The sequence below is a fragment of the Thamnophis sirtalis genome, unplaced genomic scaffold, assembly GCF_051295495.1.
Source record: "Thamnophis sirtalis isolate CommonGarterSnake01/CBP01778 unplaced genomic scaffold, rThaSir2_p1.2 scaffold_2, whole genome shotgun sequence".
In the NCBI taxonomy this organism is placed as follows: Eukaryota; Metazoa; Chordata; class Lepidosauria; order Squamata; family Natricidae; genus Thamnophis; species Thamnophis sirtalis.
The window spans coordinates 151318796-151333531 of NW_028261382.1; the positions used below are offsets into that span (position 1 = coordinate 151318796).

Here is a 14736-nt window from a genome sequence, read left to right on the forward strand (position 1 = left end):
GGTATATAATATATAATATTTGACTTCTGACCACACATAAAATGTTGCATTAAGGTATGGTTCCCAATGGGCCGTTCATCTAATGTATGGCCCAAGATATTGATCTCTGTCTTTACCCTACAACTAACATTCAAATAATATATGTGTTATGTCTTCTCTGGAGCATCACAAATACACGTACCTTGATGGTAAGGAAGTTTGTTTAGCTTTCCATATTTAACCATTGTATCTAGCTTCTTAAATCTCACTTGAATAAATACCCTCCTGAGATGCTTGGACATTTCTATATTTAGATATTTTCCAATTTGAAAGGTATGTTTGTTTATCCTTCTGCACCAAAGGAAGTTGGAAGTCAATGCCTTTTCTTTCTTTTTTCCCTTTGCCCTACACTTTTCCCTTCCCTTCTCCCTCCCTTATTTTTCCTCTATTTTCTTTTTTATTATAAATTAATATAAAAGAGGGGGAAAGAAAGGTATATTTGTAGTGGCTCATCTATTGCCTTACTGACATATATCTCTAAGACTCTGTCTAGAGACAGTTGGATAATAAGTAGTAGGGCCACAAGATAATTTGTAAATTGTACAGTCGAAGAGTTCTTTAGTTGAGATTTTATTTGTTTTATCAGATACCATTTGGAGAGTTTCCATAGGACTTATTGTTCCCCAACAATTATATTTGTTGGGGACAATATCTCAAAGAACAAAGTGTATACAATTCCTGGCTTGGCTCTACTTTGTTGATGTTCCAACGTTCACCAGATGCTGTGATTGTGTGCATCTGCATGTGCATGTGTTATAGTCCTTAATTGGAGCTAAGAAACTAAGGTTATTCATTCTGTACATTAAGCCTATTACTAAATAATAGCCAATAGTGACTTTTTTAATTTAAAAAAATCTCTATATTTATGCCAGTAATAGAGTGTACTTTCCTCAAATCAATAAAACTCTTAAAGTAGCTCATCGTATATGGCCGTACTATGAAACAACAATCGGAATGATTTTTCATTTAATTATTTATTTTAAGCAGCACAGATAAAATGGCTCAAAATTGGCTAATAAACCTAAATGAAACAATAAAGGAAAGTACTAAATTGAATGGATAGGAGCTTCCCTCTATTAAATCTAAGTACTTGCAATTATTTTCAGATACCGGTTCCCCAACAAACATGAAAGATGTGGAGTACAATCTCTTCAGTAGGTTTTACTCAGAAGAAAGACTACTAGGAATCCTTAAGTGTAGCAACAGTGCAATTTCTTCCCTCCTTATTAAACCAGGATTTCAATATTCACACTACCTTCAGGCCCCAGTATGAGGCTTTCTGTTAGAATTTGCCCCTGCCTGTACCTTCAGGTCAAAGGATGAAGGGGTGACTTAGGCGAATTGTTATCCAAGTCATCTTTTCTTATTATGGTTGAGTTGCTTCAATATGGGACATATTATGTAAATGGAGAGATAGTTTGCCACGATGTCTTCTGTATCAACAATCTGGTGGCTCCTATTGGCTGTGTTGTGATTGCCTGGACTTTATCCCTTTCTTCTGATTCCTGACTACTGTGCCTATGCTGTGCACCTGGAGCAACAATGAACATAATTGGTGGTTGATTTCTGAGCCCCAGCTGACTTCAGCCACTTTGCCCAAGGCCATCACTAATTGGCAACTTGATTTCTTTTTTAAAAAATAGAATTCCTTCTGAATGTAGCACCAATAGCAGGACCCGCAAGGTTAACAGCTCATTAAAAATATCAATTAAAAAAGGGGGGAAAGACTACAAAGATCTAGGCTTTTAGCTTAAACAAAGATTCTCATTGTATTAAAAAAGTACATATTTTTATTATTTCATGGCTGTAGCATTCTGGTGCTTTTTTGAGGATTGTAGATGCTGTTAGAAATAACATCCCAAAAGTCGTGGAAGAGGCAGTTGATACTGGTGACAATTAAGGGCTAAAATGCATGGCAGATAATGAAAGGAAAGGAATAAAATGTAATTTAAAAAATAAAATACAATTCTAATATAAATATTAAATTGTATTAACTTCCCAGAAAACTGAATGTAAGGAGAAAAATAAAAAATGTTTGTCTCTCTGTCTCTCTCGCTGCCATCTAACACAAACACATGCTGTACATTTCTATGGGTTTTTTTCAATAGGAAAAAAAGCAAACAGAAATAGAACCACATGCTCACAGTGAATAATTTTTAGAGAACAAGAGGAGTTTAAAAGGTACATTTCACACTAGCTTTGAGATTAGTGTCAAAGTGTTGCTCGTTTGCGCTACTATTTATAGGCTAAAGTATAAATACCCCCATGTGAGCATATTCCATTAATAAATAAGAACTAGGATTTTTCCCCCCACAAGGAATAGGAATATGAAGCAACGTGCTACAAATAAGTCTGGGAAGTCACGTTTTATTCACCTGATTTGTTTTCAGGTCCTGTTCCTCCTGCCCCTCCTAGATTCAATATAAAATGCTAATGTTGACCTTTATAGTTCATGATGCCCTGGCTAAGTTATTCAAAAGATTACCTTCTTCCAGATGAACCTGTTTGTATCTTAAGCTCTTTGTCTGCTACCCGCAAATTAAGTGACACAAGGGTGTAGAGCTCTCTCCAAAGGGCTGCCCTGTGCCTTCCTTATGGTCCTTCTGTTCCTTGATGAATAGTGATTTACCCAAGTCTTCACACTTAAACCCAAGCCAACCCTCAGTTTTCTCTTTTCTACTTTTATTTTGCAATAGGAAGAAACTCCAGGAAGAAGATTGGTTCTAATCAGAAACAGATTAAGTGAACTGCCTCAGGTAATTGCTGGGTGGTGTGGAAGAGCCACACTTTCTATATTTGTAAATTTCACTTGTCATCTTTTAGATTAGGCTGAAGGGAAAGACTGGCTCTTAACAATCACCAATAAATTTGGGCCAGTCCAAATAATTTCTTTCTATGGCGCAGTGGGAGGAAAATACTCCTTTGAAATTGATGGAAAGTTATCGTTTTCTCTGCATTCTAATTTTTACTCTCCCAATCTGCAAATGCCTGAGCTCTGGAGTCCTTAGAGTATTTTGTTCTCCGAATTTTCTTTATTATTGTTTTTCCATTTTTAGGTGTCGCAGTATTTTGGTTCTTATTGCTTTCTTCCAGTAATTGAATAACCCAAGAGTCCTGTTTTTTCCCTTTATTCACAAGTCATTATTTCTAAGCCTCCAATCGTCTATTTCCGATGTTGCAATTCCATTTGTTATGTTTGCTGTCGCAAATGTCTCCTTAATGTCATGAGCAATGCATAAAATAAAATAAAAATCAAAGCTTACTCCAAGTTTCTTTTCTCTATCAAAGATAAAATGGCAAGTTCCCCCAAAGGTTAACAAAAGCAAAACAAAGGTAATAGTATAATAATAACAAAAAGCTTATATAAATAAAATCATGCCACCTGATTTCTTGTCCTGTTGGACATTAGTATAAGAAACAGCATAAATAGTCAGCTCGCTTTGTAAAAAACCTACATATTAATAAAAGATAATCCTGCTAAAGAAATATATATCTGTACCAGAAGTGGTATTCAGCTGGTTCTCTTTAGTTCGGGCGAACCGATAGCGGTGGCTGCAGGAAGCTCCACCCATCCACCTGACGCAAGGCATGAGAATACGCATGCACAGAAGGCAGTGCACATGTGCTCATATTTGCGAACCGGTAGGGAAGGAAACTGAATCCCACCCCTGATCTGTACACACTAAAGGTGGGCTTATTGTCATACTTGCACTGCATCCAGCATATATTGAAGGACTAATGCTGTTGAATGTGAGAATGTTGAGGTTGAGGTTTATTCAATTTATATGCCGCCCTTTGCCCAAGGACTCAGGGAGACGTACAACATTAAAAGAAACACATACTACAAAAGTTAAAAAGAAATTAAATAGGATATCCCCAAACCCAATTAAAATTAACAATGACACATTTTTTTAAAAGAATGTTAACCACAGGGCTGGATTGGTGCAGCCTTGTGCTCTCAATTCTTTACTTACACTCTATGATTAGGTTTAGAATGTTAGGTTTACTGGGAGAAAGTGAAGTTTTTGCGTAGCAGTGAGCGTTAACTGCAGATGTATTGCAGAAGAGCGTCTTTTCATTTGGGGAAGTGGAAAAGAACGTCATAGAGCAACTCCTTATGAGAAATGTGTAATAAATTGTCTGAAACATTGGAGACTATCCCATTACAACATCATCCAAATGCTTTAGGATGTCAATACCCAGATTCTGTATGCTAACTGGGAATTCTGGGAATTGTGGATATCACATCTTGATCAGCAAAGTTACATGTGAATTAAGAAAAATAATGAGAACAATCTTTTTGTTCTGAATGACATTTATAGCATTATTCTCACATCCATTTTCCTTACATCCATTTTAAAACAAACAAACAAACAAACAAATAAATAAAATCGAGCCTATAAGAAACATAATTCAACCTTGGTATATTTGGCCCCTTTCTATGAAAACAAACTGTTAAATTTAGGCAGTAAAAGAATATGTATTTATGTAAGATTCAACTTAAGCAGTTCATGAAAGCTTAGAGAAAAGCACATTCAAGTAATCACAACTTTTATCTTTTAATGAAGGAGAAGTCAAAGATTCATTGTAACCCAGTTGCACCATGGATTCATTGTTACTCAGTTATATTCTGCACGTTTTAATGAAGAAAGACCCAGATTCAGAACTAGGGCTGAGAAAAGAGCCTATATAAAACCTTGAAGACCTGCTATCAGTATAGAGTAGATCCGTGATGGCGAACCTATGGCATGCGTACCAAAGGTGGCATGCAGAGCCACCTCTATGGGCACGTGCTCTGTCGCCAGCTGCGCTTCTAGTTTTCAGTGTGCATGCTGGAGCGCCGGAAACCCAAAGATCAGCTGGACAGTGTGCTGGTCTTCGGGTTTCCGGTGCACATTCCAGTTTGGGCACTTGGTGCCGGAAAGGTTTGTCAACACTGGAGTAGATAATGCTGAGCTAAATAAGAAAGTTCTTTTAATTAGAACTCCCTGCATTAATCTGAACAAAGATAGCATTCAATCTAAATTCCAAAGTTACATTCATCCATAGTTAAGGCTACAGTTTTAAATATACCAAACTGAAAGTTAGATTACAATATTTAATATGAATTTAATTGTTTTCCAAAGTTCCTTGTTTGTCTGGTTTTGGATATTATTTGATTCAGAAAGAAACAGGAATAAGGTCAGTTCTACAGTATTAGGGGCTTCCCTTGAGCTATCACACATAAAACTATTATGAAAGTTGTTACTGGTACTGATCTAAATATTTCCACATGGAATTACAATATGAATCTTTCAGAGAACAAATTTACCTCTTTTGATTTGTGATCATATATTAAAATTATGTTCAGTTTAGAATTGAAGATAACATTGAAAGAACCCATATGGTTTAAGGACGTTAAGGAGAGGTTAAAGCAAGGATGCAAATTGCATACTACACAATATAGCCTCCCCCACCCCACCCCACCCAACATATTCTAAACTAAAGTAAGAGAAATAACTGACAAATCTGTTTCTGCTGATAATCTGCTAATTCAGTCTTTTGCCTTTCCCATGTACTGGAGCAGAATTTTATGAACAAATGGGAAAATTTAAAATAGGTCTTTATTCACCTTCATTAATCAATTGCAGCTATTTCCGATGCTGCTGCAAGGGGCTATTGCAGCATTAGATGTTAAATCAACCAATTCAACTGGCAATATGTTTCTACAGCTGCAGCAAAATAGAAAAAAATATTATAATAATATTCTGTCTCTGGTAATCTACAGAAACAGAGTCTTAATAGGCACACAGAGCTCATAGATTCCAATGCAGAGAACATTCATAGCCATATCTTGGAGTTAAGAAGTTGTTTCCACTGAAGAATTCTGAAGATGGCAATCTGTGTAATCACTGTTTATGGGAAGGGGATGTTAGCAACTAGTTAGGAGTGTCAAATGTTACACATCTTCAAAGAAGCACATGCATCCTATTTACTTTTGTCATGGAACGTATGTCAAAACGTCAAAATAACATTTATGAAAAAATGTTATGAAAAAGTGTTGGAACAATACAGTAACTCCAGGGACTCTCTGGCATTTCCATACCAAATTATCTGTGTTCAACCCATAATGATTAATACCATCCTCATAATCTGAAACGCTATTTTAATGCTGCTAAATTTTGTAAGGAAACATATTTAAAATGGAGCTCTTGTACAGTGGAATCTGGCTGTCTTTGATGGCTTTGGAGAAGTTCTGTTAATTTGTGTGATAGCTACGCAGAAGATTAACCTGAGACGTCTAAATAGACAGCCAATTAAATGGCTTTTCCCTTAAAGTACACAGAAAACACAAAAATAACTGAAACCCTATACAGAAAAAAATACACAGTTTGAGATCCAGCAGGAGGCTTTAATTTATATGTCTAAAATGTTGCCATTAAAAAGGTTTATGAAGGCTCTCTCACAAATAGTATCTTTCATTTAGTCTGATTCATTCCAGTGATTAAACTAAAGATGAGCAGAACTAGTTTCTCATCTTCTTGTTAATGCAAACATTTCTTAAATTCAGTAGAGAAATGAAATGATGATACCTGTGTGTATATATGTGTATGTGTGTATGTATGTATGTATGTATGTATGTATGTATGTATGTATGTGTATGTGTGTATATATATATAATGTACGTATGAAACATGCTATAACTAAACATACTATAATTATTTAAATAATTACAATTATTTAATATCAATATAGTATGTTTAATTATAGCATGTTTCATACCTATATGGTTTCATACATATATCCAGAATTGTCTGAATGCTGCAATAGCCCCCGAGGTAGATACAGTTTTAGTCTTTAAGAGATGTAGCACTTGAACAGAAACCAACAATTCAACTTTATATGGAATTAAAAACTAAAATTGAAATTAGTTTTATTGATCTGTGGAATAAAGAATTAGAAAGTTTAACTTTAGTAAACCAAATATGCTTATCTCCATTTCTTGGCTGAAGGAGAATGTGTTATCCAAAAAAATTCTCCATGGTCAAGTGGCCTGCATGGCTATTAGCTAAAGACACATGGAATGCTTCCTCCTGAAATGATACCTACTACTCATATTTGCATGCTTTTAAATTGCTAGGTGGACAGGAGCTGGGGGAGGAACGGGGACGTATCCAGTTGCATGGCACTTAGGTCTCAAACCTGGGTTGTTAGCTTTCCAGTTGACAAGCTTTAACCTTCAATTAAAGGCTCTTTAATTGCTGATCCACAAGTATCTTTTTTGCAGTGTACAATCACTATTTTTGGTGCTGTAAGTTGTATTTAATATTCTTTTTTTAAAAAAAATTGAGCTCATGCTTTTGAAAGAGAGAGCCTAATTTACATGGCTAGAGCTCCTTAGTGTTCCTAGTACTGACTATACAAACTCTGTAATAGAAACTTTTCCATAATGAGCTACAGTCAATACAGCAATTATCCCTGGGAAGGCTTCCTGTTGCTTCCATATGAATGAATGGCATACATGTGGGTGATGGATTTCAAGTTCTCTTTGAAATAAAAGTTGTGTTCTATATGAACACAGTCTAAACTGCAGGGGATGATTAAATTTTAATTGTTGACTTAAATTCGCTTAGATGGTCCTCTTATGGAGCACAGAAACCAGTGGATATTTGGATTTTTGTTATGTAGACAGGTAAAGCATAGGTTAATTCCAGTTATAATGAACCTGTTTTCCAAGCAGAACAAATGATAATGTTCTGAAATGAAATACTTTTATTTTATTTTAAGGAATCTACCTTAACCAAGTTTGCTATCTTTTTGCTCCTGCATATATATATATATATATATATATATATATATATATATATATATATATATATATATATATATATATATATATATATATATATATATATATATATATATATATATATATATATATTGGTAATATTTTTTAATTTAGGATCACATCTTTCTGACTGATTGAAAACTTTAATGTTTTATTTAAAAAATATATGCAAATTTTCTTTCTCAAATGACTTAATCTGAAGCTGACTAAATGAGATTACTAAAAGTCAGAATGCTATTTATGGACAGAGGGAATTGGCTGGTATATAATATAGAGCATTTAGCTAACTTTAAGACAATATTAGTTAAGGGTACTGATAGAAGAGAATATATGTAGTTTAGGGTTGAACTGTGAAGCCCTTGGTAGTCTCTGAACTTGTTTTTTTTTTAATGCAGACTTTCATTGCCCAGCCAAGTAACATCTTCAGTGCTCAATCCACTATTTACTGAAGATGTTACCTAGCTGAGTAATTAAATATCTGCATAAAAACAACCAAACTCAGAGAGCATCCAGGATCATATATTTGTTAACTGTTAGAGTTGTTTATATGGTGTTAAATATTATGTTTGACTACATTTGTTATATTAAAATGATTCTGAGTGTATATTTGGGGGACTGCCTGTAAGGAAGGAATAAAGCCTTCATAGTGAAATTGATATTGCTTGAGTGAAGGCAATACAATCAGATTTCTTCTGTTGATGTTTTAACCTAGAAGGAGAGTGTTTCCTTTTCTAGTGTAAGAAAGGATGGTTTGTTTGACAGAGTCTATTAAGTGTGGTACCTGTTGTAGGGAATAATGATGAGAGAACCAATTATTGTGGGATTTTCGTGTGCAATGTGGGCATGTGCTTCTTCAGAACTAAGCTAAGGCCACCAAATTAATTTTAACCATGACATCATTTTCCCCTTCTTCCTTAGAAAAATGCTTTGAAGGAGAAAGAAAATGAAACATGAAACGTTTGTTCTAATAGCAAGGATAGAAACATGTTCCCTTGTGTCTTATTCATGTTATCTTACACAATAATATCTAAGGCACTCTCTTGTTCTTTTCCTATCCTTAATACTCCACTTTAAAAGTGGGCTGCGAAACCATCTGGTTCCCCCTTTCTCAAGGCATTTCTACATTTCCAAAGGCCCTTCAAAGCCCCCTAGAAGGTTAGGAGGCTAGAAAATGCCACTTCGCTCCCTAAAGGTTGCTTATTTCTGAACTAAAACCAATAATTTTGTCTACTCAATCTAATCAGCGGATTTTCTATTTTATTATCCGTAAGCCCTAGGCTTTCAAGATAGCTTAATTCTTGTTCATTTGAGAAATCAACATTCCTATTGTGTAAATAACTATTCAGAAGTAAGATCCACCGCATACAGTCCTACAAATAGATTTATCACAACACAGGGAAATAAATCTGAATATTTTAATTAATGGTGTGCCTTCACTATTTTATTCGTTTCCCTTTAGATACATTTTAAGATGTGGTGCTTCCAAAGTGGGCAAAAACATCCAGAATACGGATTTCTCCCGAGTTGTACTTGTTATGTACACAAGTTATCTAAACATCCTGCTTTTTCAAAAAAGATCAGGTATGTTCCCTAATTGCATTATGTAAATATGACATTTAAGACAATGTCTTAAGTTTGACTGCTACGTATAAAGAATGATAATGAAGTTTAACAAACAAAGCTAGTATAGAGCTATCTCCATTACGAGTGCTGACAGAAAATTGACTGATTCTATTAGACTTATAACTGGATACTTAGTGACCATTTGAAGTTACAAAACCCCTCCCAAAATTTTCATATGATTCAGTTCTGAAGTGGCTGCCCTGCCATTTTAAGCACCTGGCAATCAGCCAGAATTTTTTTTTATGTCCACTTGTAGCATCCCAAGGTCACATGTCCATGATACAACATTTTTGCTAAAAATGGTCTTTATTTCTTGTTTTTGGCAAAAATGACCCATAGCAAACAATGAGTTTGCTTAACAACCACTTATTTACCTAACAATCATGGTGATTTTTAAAAGTATCTTTTTGCAAACAAGGATATAAAATTGACATGATTTATTAAGGTCATGACCCATGATCGTAATGATCACCATTGTATTGTAAACTAACCTGACAAAAATGGCAGATACCATGTTTTCCCAAAAATAAGACAGGGTCCTATATTCTTTTAACCCCTGAAATAAGTGCTTGGCCTTATTTTGGGGGAGATCTTATTATTTTTGAGGTGCAGGAGATGATGAGCATTGTCATCTTATGGCTGCTGCTGTGTTGCAATATTTTCAGGGGAAGTCTTATTTTCGGAGGATGGCTTATTTTAGTGCATACACTCAAAAGCCCAATTGGGCTTATTATCCAGGGAGACCTTATTTTCAGGGAAACAGGGTAGCAGGAGCAACAACTAGCAGAATCTGCATTCAACGCGGTTTAAAGAGGTTGGGACTTTGAGCAATAGGTCAGGAATAAAAAAACAAGGGTGCTAAGGAAAAGGATGAATAGTGAACTCCATACCTGCCCAGAGATACCAGGTGCTTATCTACCTTCCACAGATCTTTCAGCCTTGTGGGGAAAGTAACCTAATACACACTGCAGTAATGGCAGTTAGAGTTGTTATCTTTATGTCAATTTCCTTTGAGTCAATGTACTTATTGTTTCAGATGTTCTTACACTGTGCATGTAAGGTTCAGTGGTTAGAATGCTGTATTGCAGACTGGCTGCAGGCAGCCATTTTGATCCTGACTGGCTCAAAGTTGCCTCAGCCTTCCATCCTTCTGAGGTCAGTAAAATGAGGACCCAGATTGTTGGGGACAAGATGCTGACTCTGTGAAGCACTATGAAGTAGTATATAAGTCTAAGTGCTATTGCTATGATAGTGCCTTGCCAATAATTACCAATGATATGTTGTAGGGATAGGAAAGGCAACATTCATTGAATATGAATATTTGTGAACTTGAATATTTAATTAGAGAAGAAACTACATTAGTATTCTTCACATGGAGGTTTCCACATATTTTAATTATATTAAGGCACACAAAGAAAGGAAATACAATCTATACATGCTAAATACTATTCCCACAAAAAATATTGCACGAAGACATATACTAAATCAACTATATAACACATTTAGTTACTGTGGGAGAGAGAATGATTTAAAAAAAAACCCACATTGCTATGTGGTATCTCAAACCACATGACTTAGTACTTGTGTCGTGGTGCAAATATTAAAGGCCTAGATTTGTAACATCACGGATGACATATTTAACCTTCTTCATGAACTGAAGAAGCTTCTTGGATGAGAAGCAAAACATTTTCAACAAAAAAAAATGTCCAGTTGCCTTTTGAAAAGCAACTTTAGGACATATTTCACCAGTTTTGGCCATTGTGGTTTATTATGGAGGTCTATGTGTCACATTTAGAAGTATTAATATGCAGATTCATTTATGAAATATCACATGGAACACACCCTAGACTTACAGTAGAGCAGAAAAATGAAATTGTTTGTTACCTTAAACCAATAGCAGTTAAGTTGCTTGGTTTGCTTAATGAGAAGGTTCCAAGAGAAATTTAAAAGGTATATTTTAAAATTAGTTTTCAAAACTATATGAGTGATTGGTGGATTTTATTAAATTTATTTCAAGACCTAGTTCACACATTACTCTAATCCCACAATATGGTTGTTTGGTTTTCACACTTAGTATGTTGTGTTAACTCAGTTGCTGACCTTTTGCTGCTTAGAATACATGAACCAATTTAATCATAGTTTATTCCACTAACCTTATTTACCCAAACCACAACTTAGGATAATGTGTAAATTCAAGGTAAATCTTTTTCAGTGTCCCAATTATAACAATCTTTGTACCCAAGCTTGCAAAGAGTATTTATAGTCATATTAGGGCTGTTTCACACCTACATTTTAAGCTTTTCCTGACTAGTTCCATGCCTGAATCATCTTCATTTGACAGTTCAGCTTATTTATTTCTGGCTCCGTTTTGTTTCCACAGGAGAAGAATTGGCACATTGTCTTTTTCATCAGGGGCCCTGGAGTTTTGTAAAACTTGGGGGAAGGAACAATTTCCTCACTCACTGCTCCTGCTGTTGAGCTACTACTTCTCTGTCATTTTAATAAATTGAGTGGGAGAATGCTAACTTGTTGACATGCTATTTAGTGACTCAGTAGCTAGAGCTGATTGTGAAAACAGAGCAGGCTTGGGAACCTCTCCTCTTGATCAGATATGGGGTGCTCTGATTGACTTGACATTCTCAGTGTTTTGAAGTCAGTGGCAGGAAGGTTACTCTATGTAAGTTTGAACCACTTTCTGTAGATAGAAAAAGCAGAAACAATGGCAGCAAGAAACAGATCCTAGTTCTACTTTATTTTTATAAACTTTTCAGGAATTTAATGTCCCATCATAAAATTCTGACATACAAAAACAAGAAATACGGAAAGAAGCTAATAACACCTTGTAGGTTCATGAATAGTTAACGGGAAGAAAATGTCAGTACACTCAGAAGTGATTATTTCTGACAGCATAGGGTCACTCAGAGTTAGATAGGTGGCATCTAAATTTGATAAATGAATAAAAATAACTAAAAGACACTGAACACTAAAGATATTGAACAAAGGACACTGAATAAATGCACCGCGGTAACCTAGAACACCAGAAAAAAGGGAAACAGATCACTTATACGGCATTTTCCAATGAACACATGCAACATTATCAAAAAGTGCTATACTACTCAGTCCAACCAATGCAAGCTATGAAAAAGGATAACATTAAAAAAGTGCAGAGAAGAGCAATCCGGATGATTAGGTGACTGGACACTACAACATATGAAGAATGGTTAGAGGAACTGGGCATGGCTAGTTTAGTGAAGACAAGGACAAGGACATGATAGCAGTGTTCCAATATGTCAGGGGCTGTCACAGAGAGGAAGAAGTCAAGCTGAAGGCCCGACAAGGAATAATGTATGGCAACTAATCAAGGAGAGATTCAACCTAGAAATAAGGAGAAATTTTCTGACAGTGAGAATAATCAAGCAATGGAACAGCTTGCCTTCGGAGGTTGTGGGAGTTTCATCACTGGAGGCTTTCAAGAAGAGATTGGACTGCTATTTGTCAAAAATGGTGTAGGGTCTCCTGTTTGGGAGGGGGGGTTGGACTAGATGACCTACAAGGTCCCTTTCAACTCTGTTAATTTATAGATTACCACACATCAAAAACATCTCGTAAACTATCAACAGACTATTACAGACTATTGTCAACTATTACAACCACATGGCCTCACTGTAGCAACCAACTAAAATCTTCTTAAATGTCTTAAATAAACAAAAAGATAGAATAATCCAAGAAGAAAAAAGGAGTCATTTATAACATAGAGTGCAAGACTATGTATGAGATTCCTAGAATTTTGTTATTCAGACAAATTAGTCATCAACAGAGATAAACCACCTCTACACATAATTCAAAAGAGACTATTAAAAGCTAAGAAGGAAACAAAAAATCCAGAACACATCCTCTCTAGTAGCCAACACCCAGATAAGCAGCGATTATCACCAGACAAATAGTCAAGCAGAAAACAATATCCTAATCAAGGATAAAACCATAGCCCCACCAACTCTGACAGGGCAAGCTATTCTTTATAAACAAAAAAATCCCACACTTATTGGCACTGATGTTGTTATCTAGTTGGTAACAAAATGCCTGAAAGCAAACAATGAAGCTCAGAGATGTGCCATGATTCAGAGTCTGAATCTGAAAATGTTGTTCCAGCTAAGCCTGTGCTTTCGAACTGCCGGTCTCAGGAATCAGTAAGCCAGGATTCAATTGAAGCTGATCAGTCACAGACATTTCCTGTGCAGCTGGAGTAGTCAGATGATGAAGCATAGCCACCAAGCCCCAGGCTAGGCACATATAGAAGTGAGCAGAGCAGTGTTCCTCAATGAATAAGGTGACCAGATTTTCAGATTGGTAAAGAGGGACACCATTTATTTTTTTTAAACTATGTATGGTTTCTATATTTTTTGTAACTCTGTTTGTTGTTTTCCCTCCCTTTGAGTTGTGAGCCGCCCTGAGTCCCTTTCAGGGAAAAGGGCGGCATACAAATAAAATTAAAATGAAAAAAATGAAAAAATGAAATTGATTAAAAAATTTATATTTTGTCAAAAGCTCACAAAAGGCAATTAATGACCCCAGGACACTGAAACCATCAGAAATACAAATCTGTTGCCAAACAAAATTTTGATCACATGACCATGAGGATGCTGCAACGGTCGCTAAGTGTGAAAAATGGTCGCAACAGTTGCTAAGTGTGAAAAATGGTCATCAGTCACTTTTTTCAATGCCATTGTAACTTTGGTCACTAAACGTTTTCCCCCTCCTCGAGACATCTCACTTCTTCCTTCCTTCATTCCTCTTGCTTATCTACCTTCACCTTATCTGTCTTCCGCTCTTTCCCTCTCTTCCTTCCTTTCTCTTTCCATCCTCTCTTTCCTCACTCACTCCCTTCCTCCTTTTCTCTTCCTTCCTCCTTCCATTCTTTCAGCTTCCTTTCTTTTGCCTATCTACCTTCTCTGTCTTTCTGCTCTTTCCATCTCTCTTTTCCCCTTCGCTTCTGTTCCTTCCTTCTTCCATCCTTTCACCTTCCCTCCTTCCTATTTCTTCCTTCTTCCTTCCTTCTACCTATCTACTTTCACCTTCTCTGTCTTTCTGCTCTTTCCCTGTCTTCCCCTTTCCTCCCTCTCTTCTTTCCTTTCTAGTTCCATCTTTTCTTCTTTCCTCTCTCTCCCTTTTTCTTCCTTCCTTCCTTCCTCCTTCCTCTTGCCTATCAACTTCATTCTCTTTGTCTTTCTGCTCTTTCCCTCTCTTCC

General features: G+C 35.9%; 1 long non-coding RNA gene across 1 annotated transcript; it reads left to right on the top strand.

Annotated features, from left to right (window-relative positions):
- Positions 1–2730: 2730 nt before the first annotated feature.
- On the top strand, positions 2731–12007 carry LOC148049231 (uncharacterized). The gene is made up of 3 exons (XR_015695398.1): positions 2731–2795; positions 9327–9448; positions 11871–12007. It is a non-coding gene; the product is annotated as an uncharacterized LOC148049231 (long non-coding RNA).
- The last annotated feature ends 2729 nt before the right edge of the window (positions 12008–14736 follow it).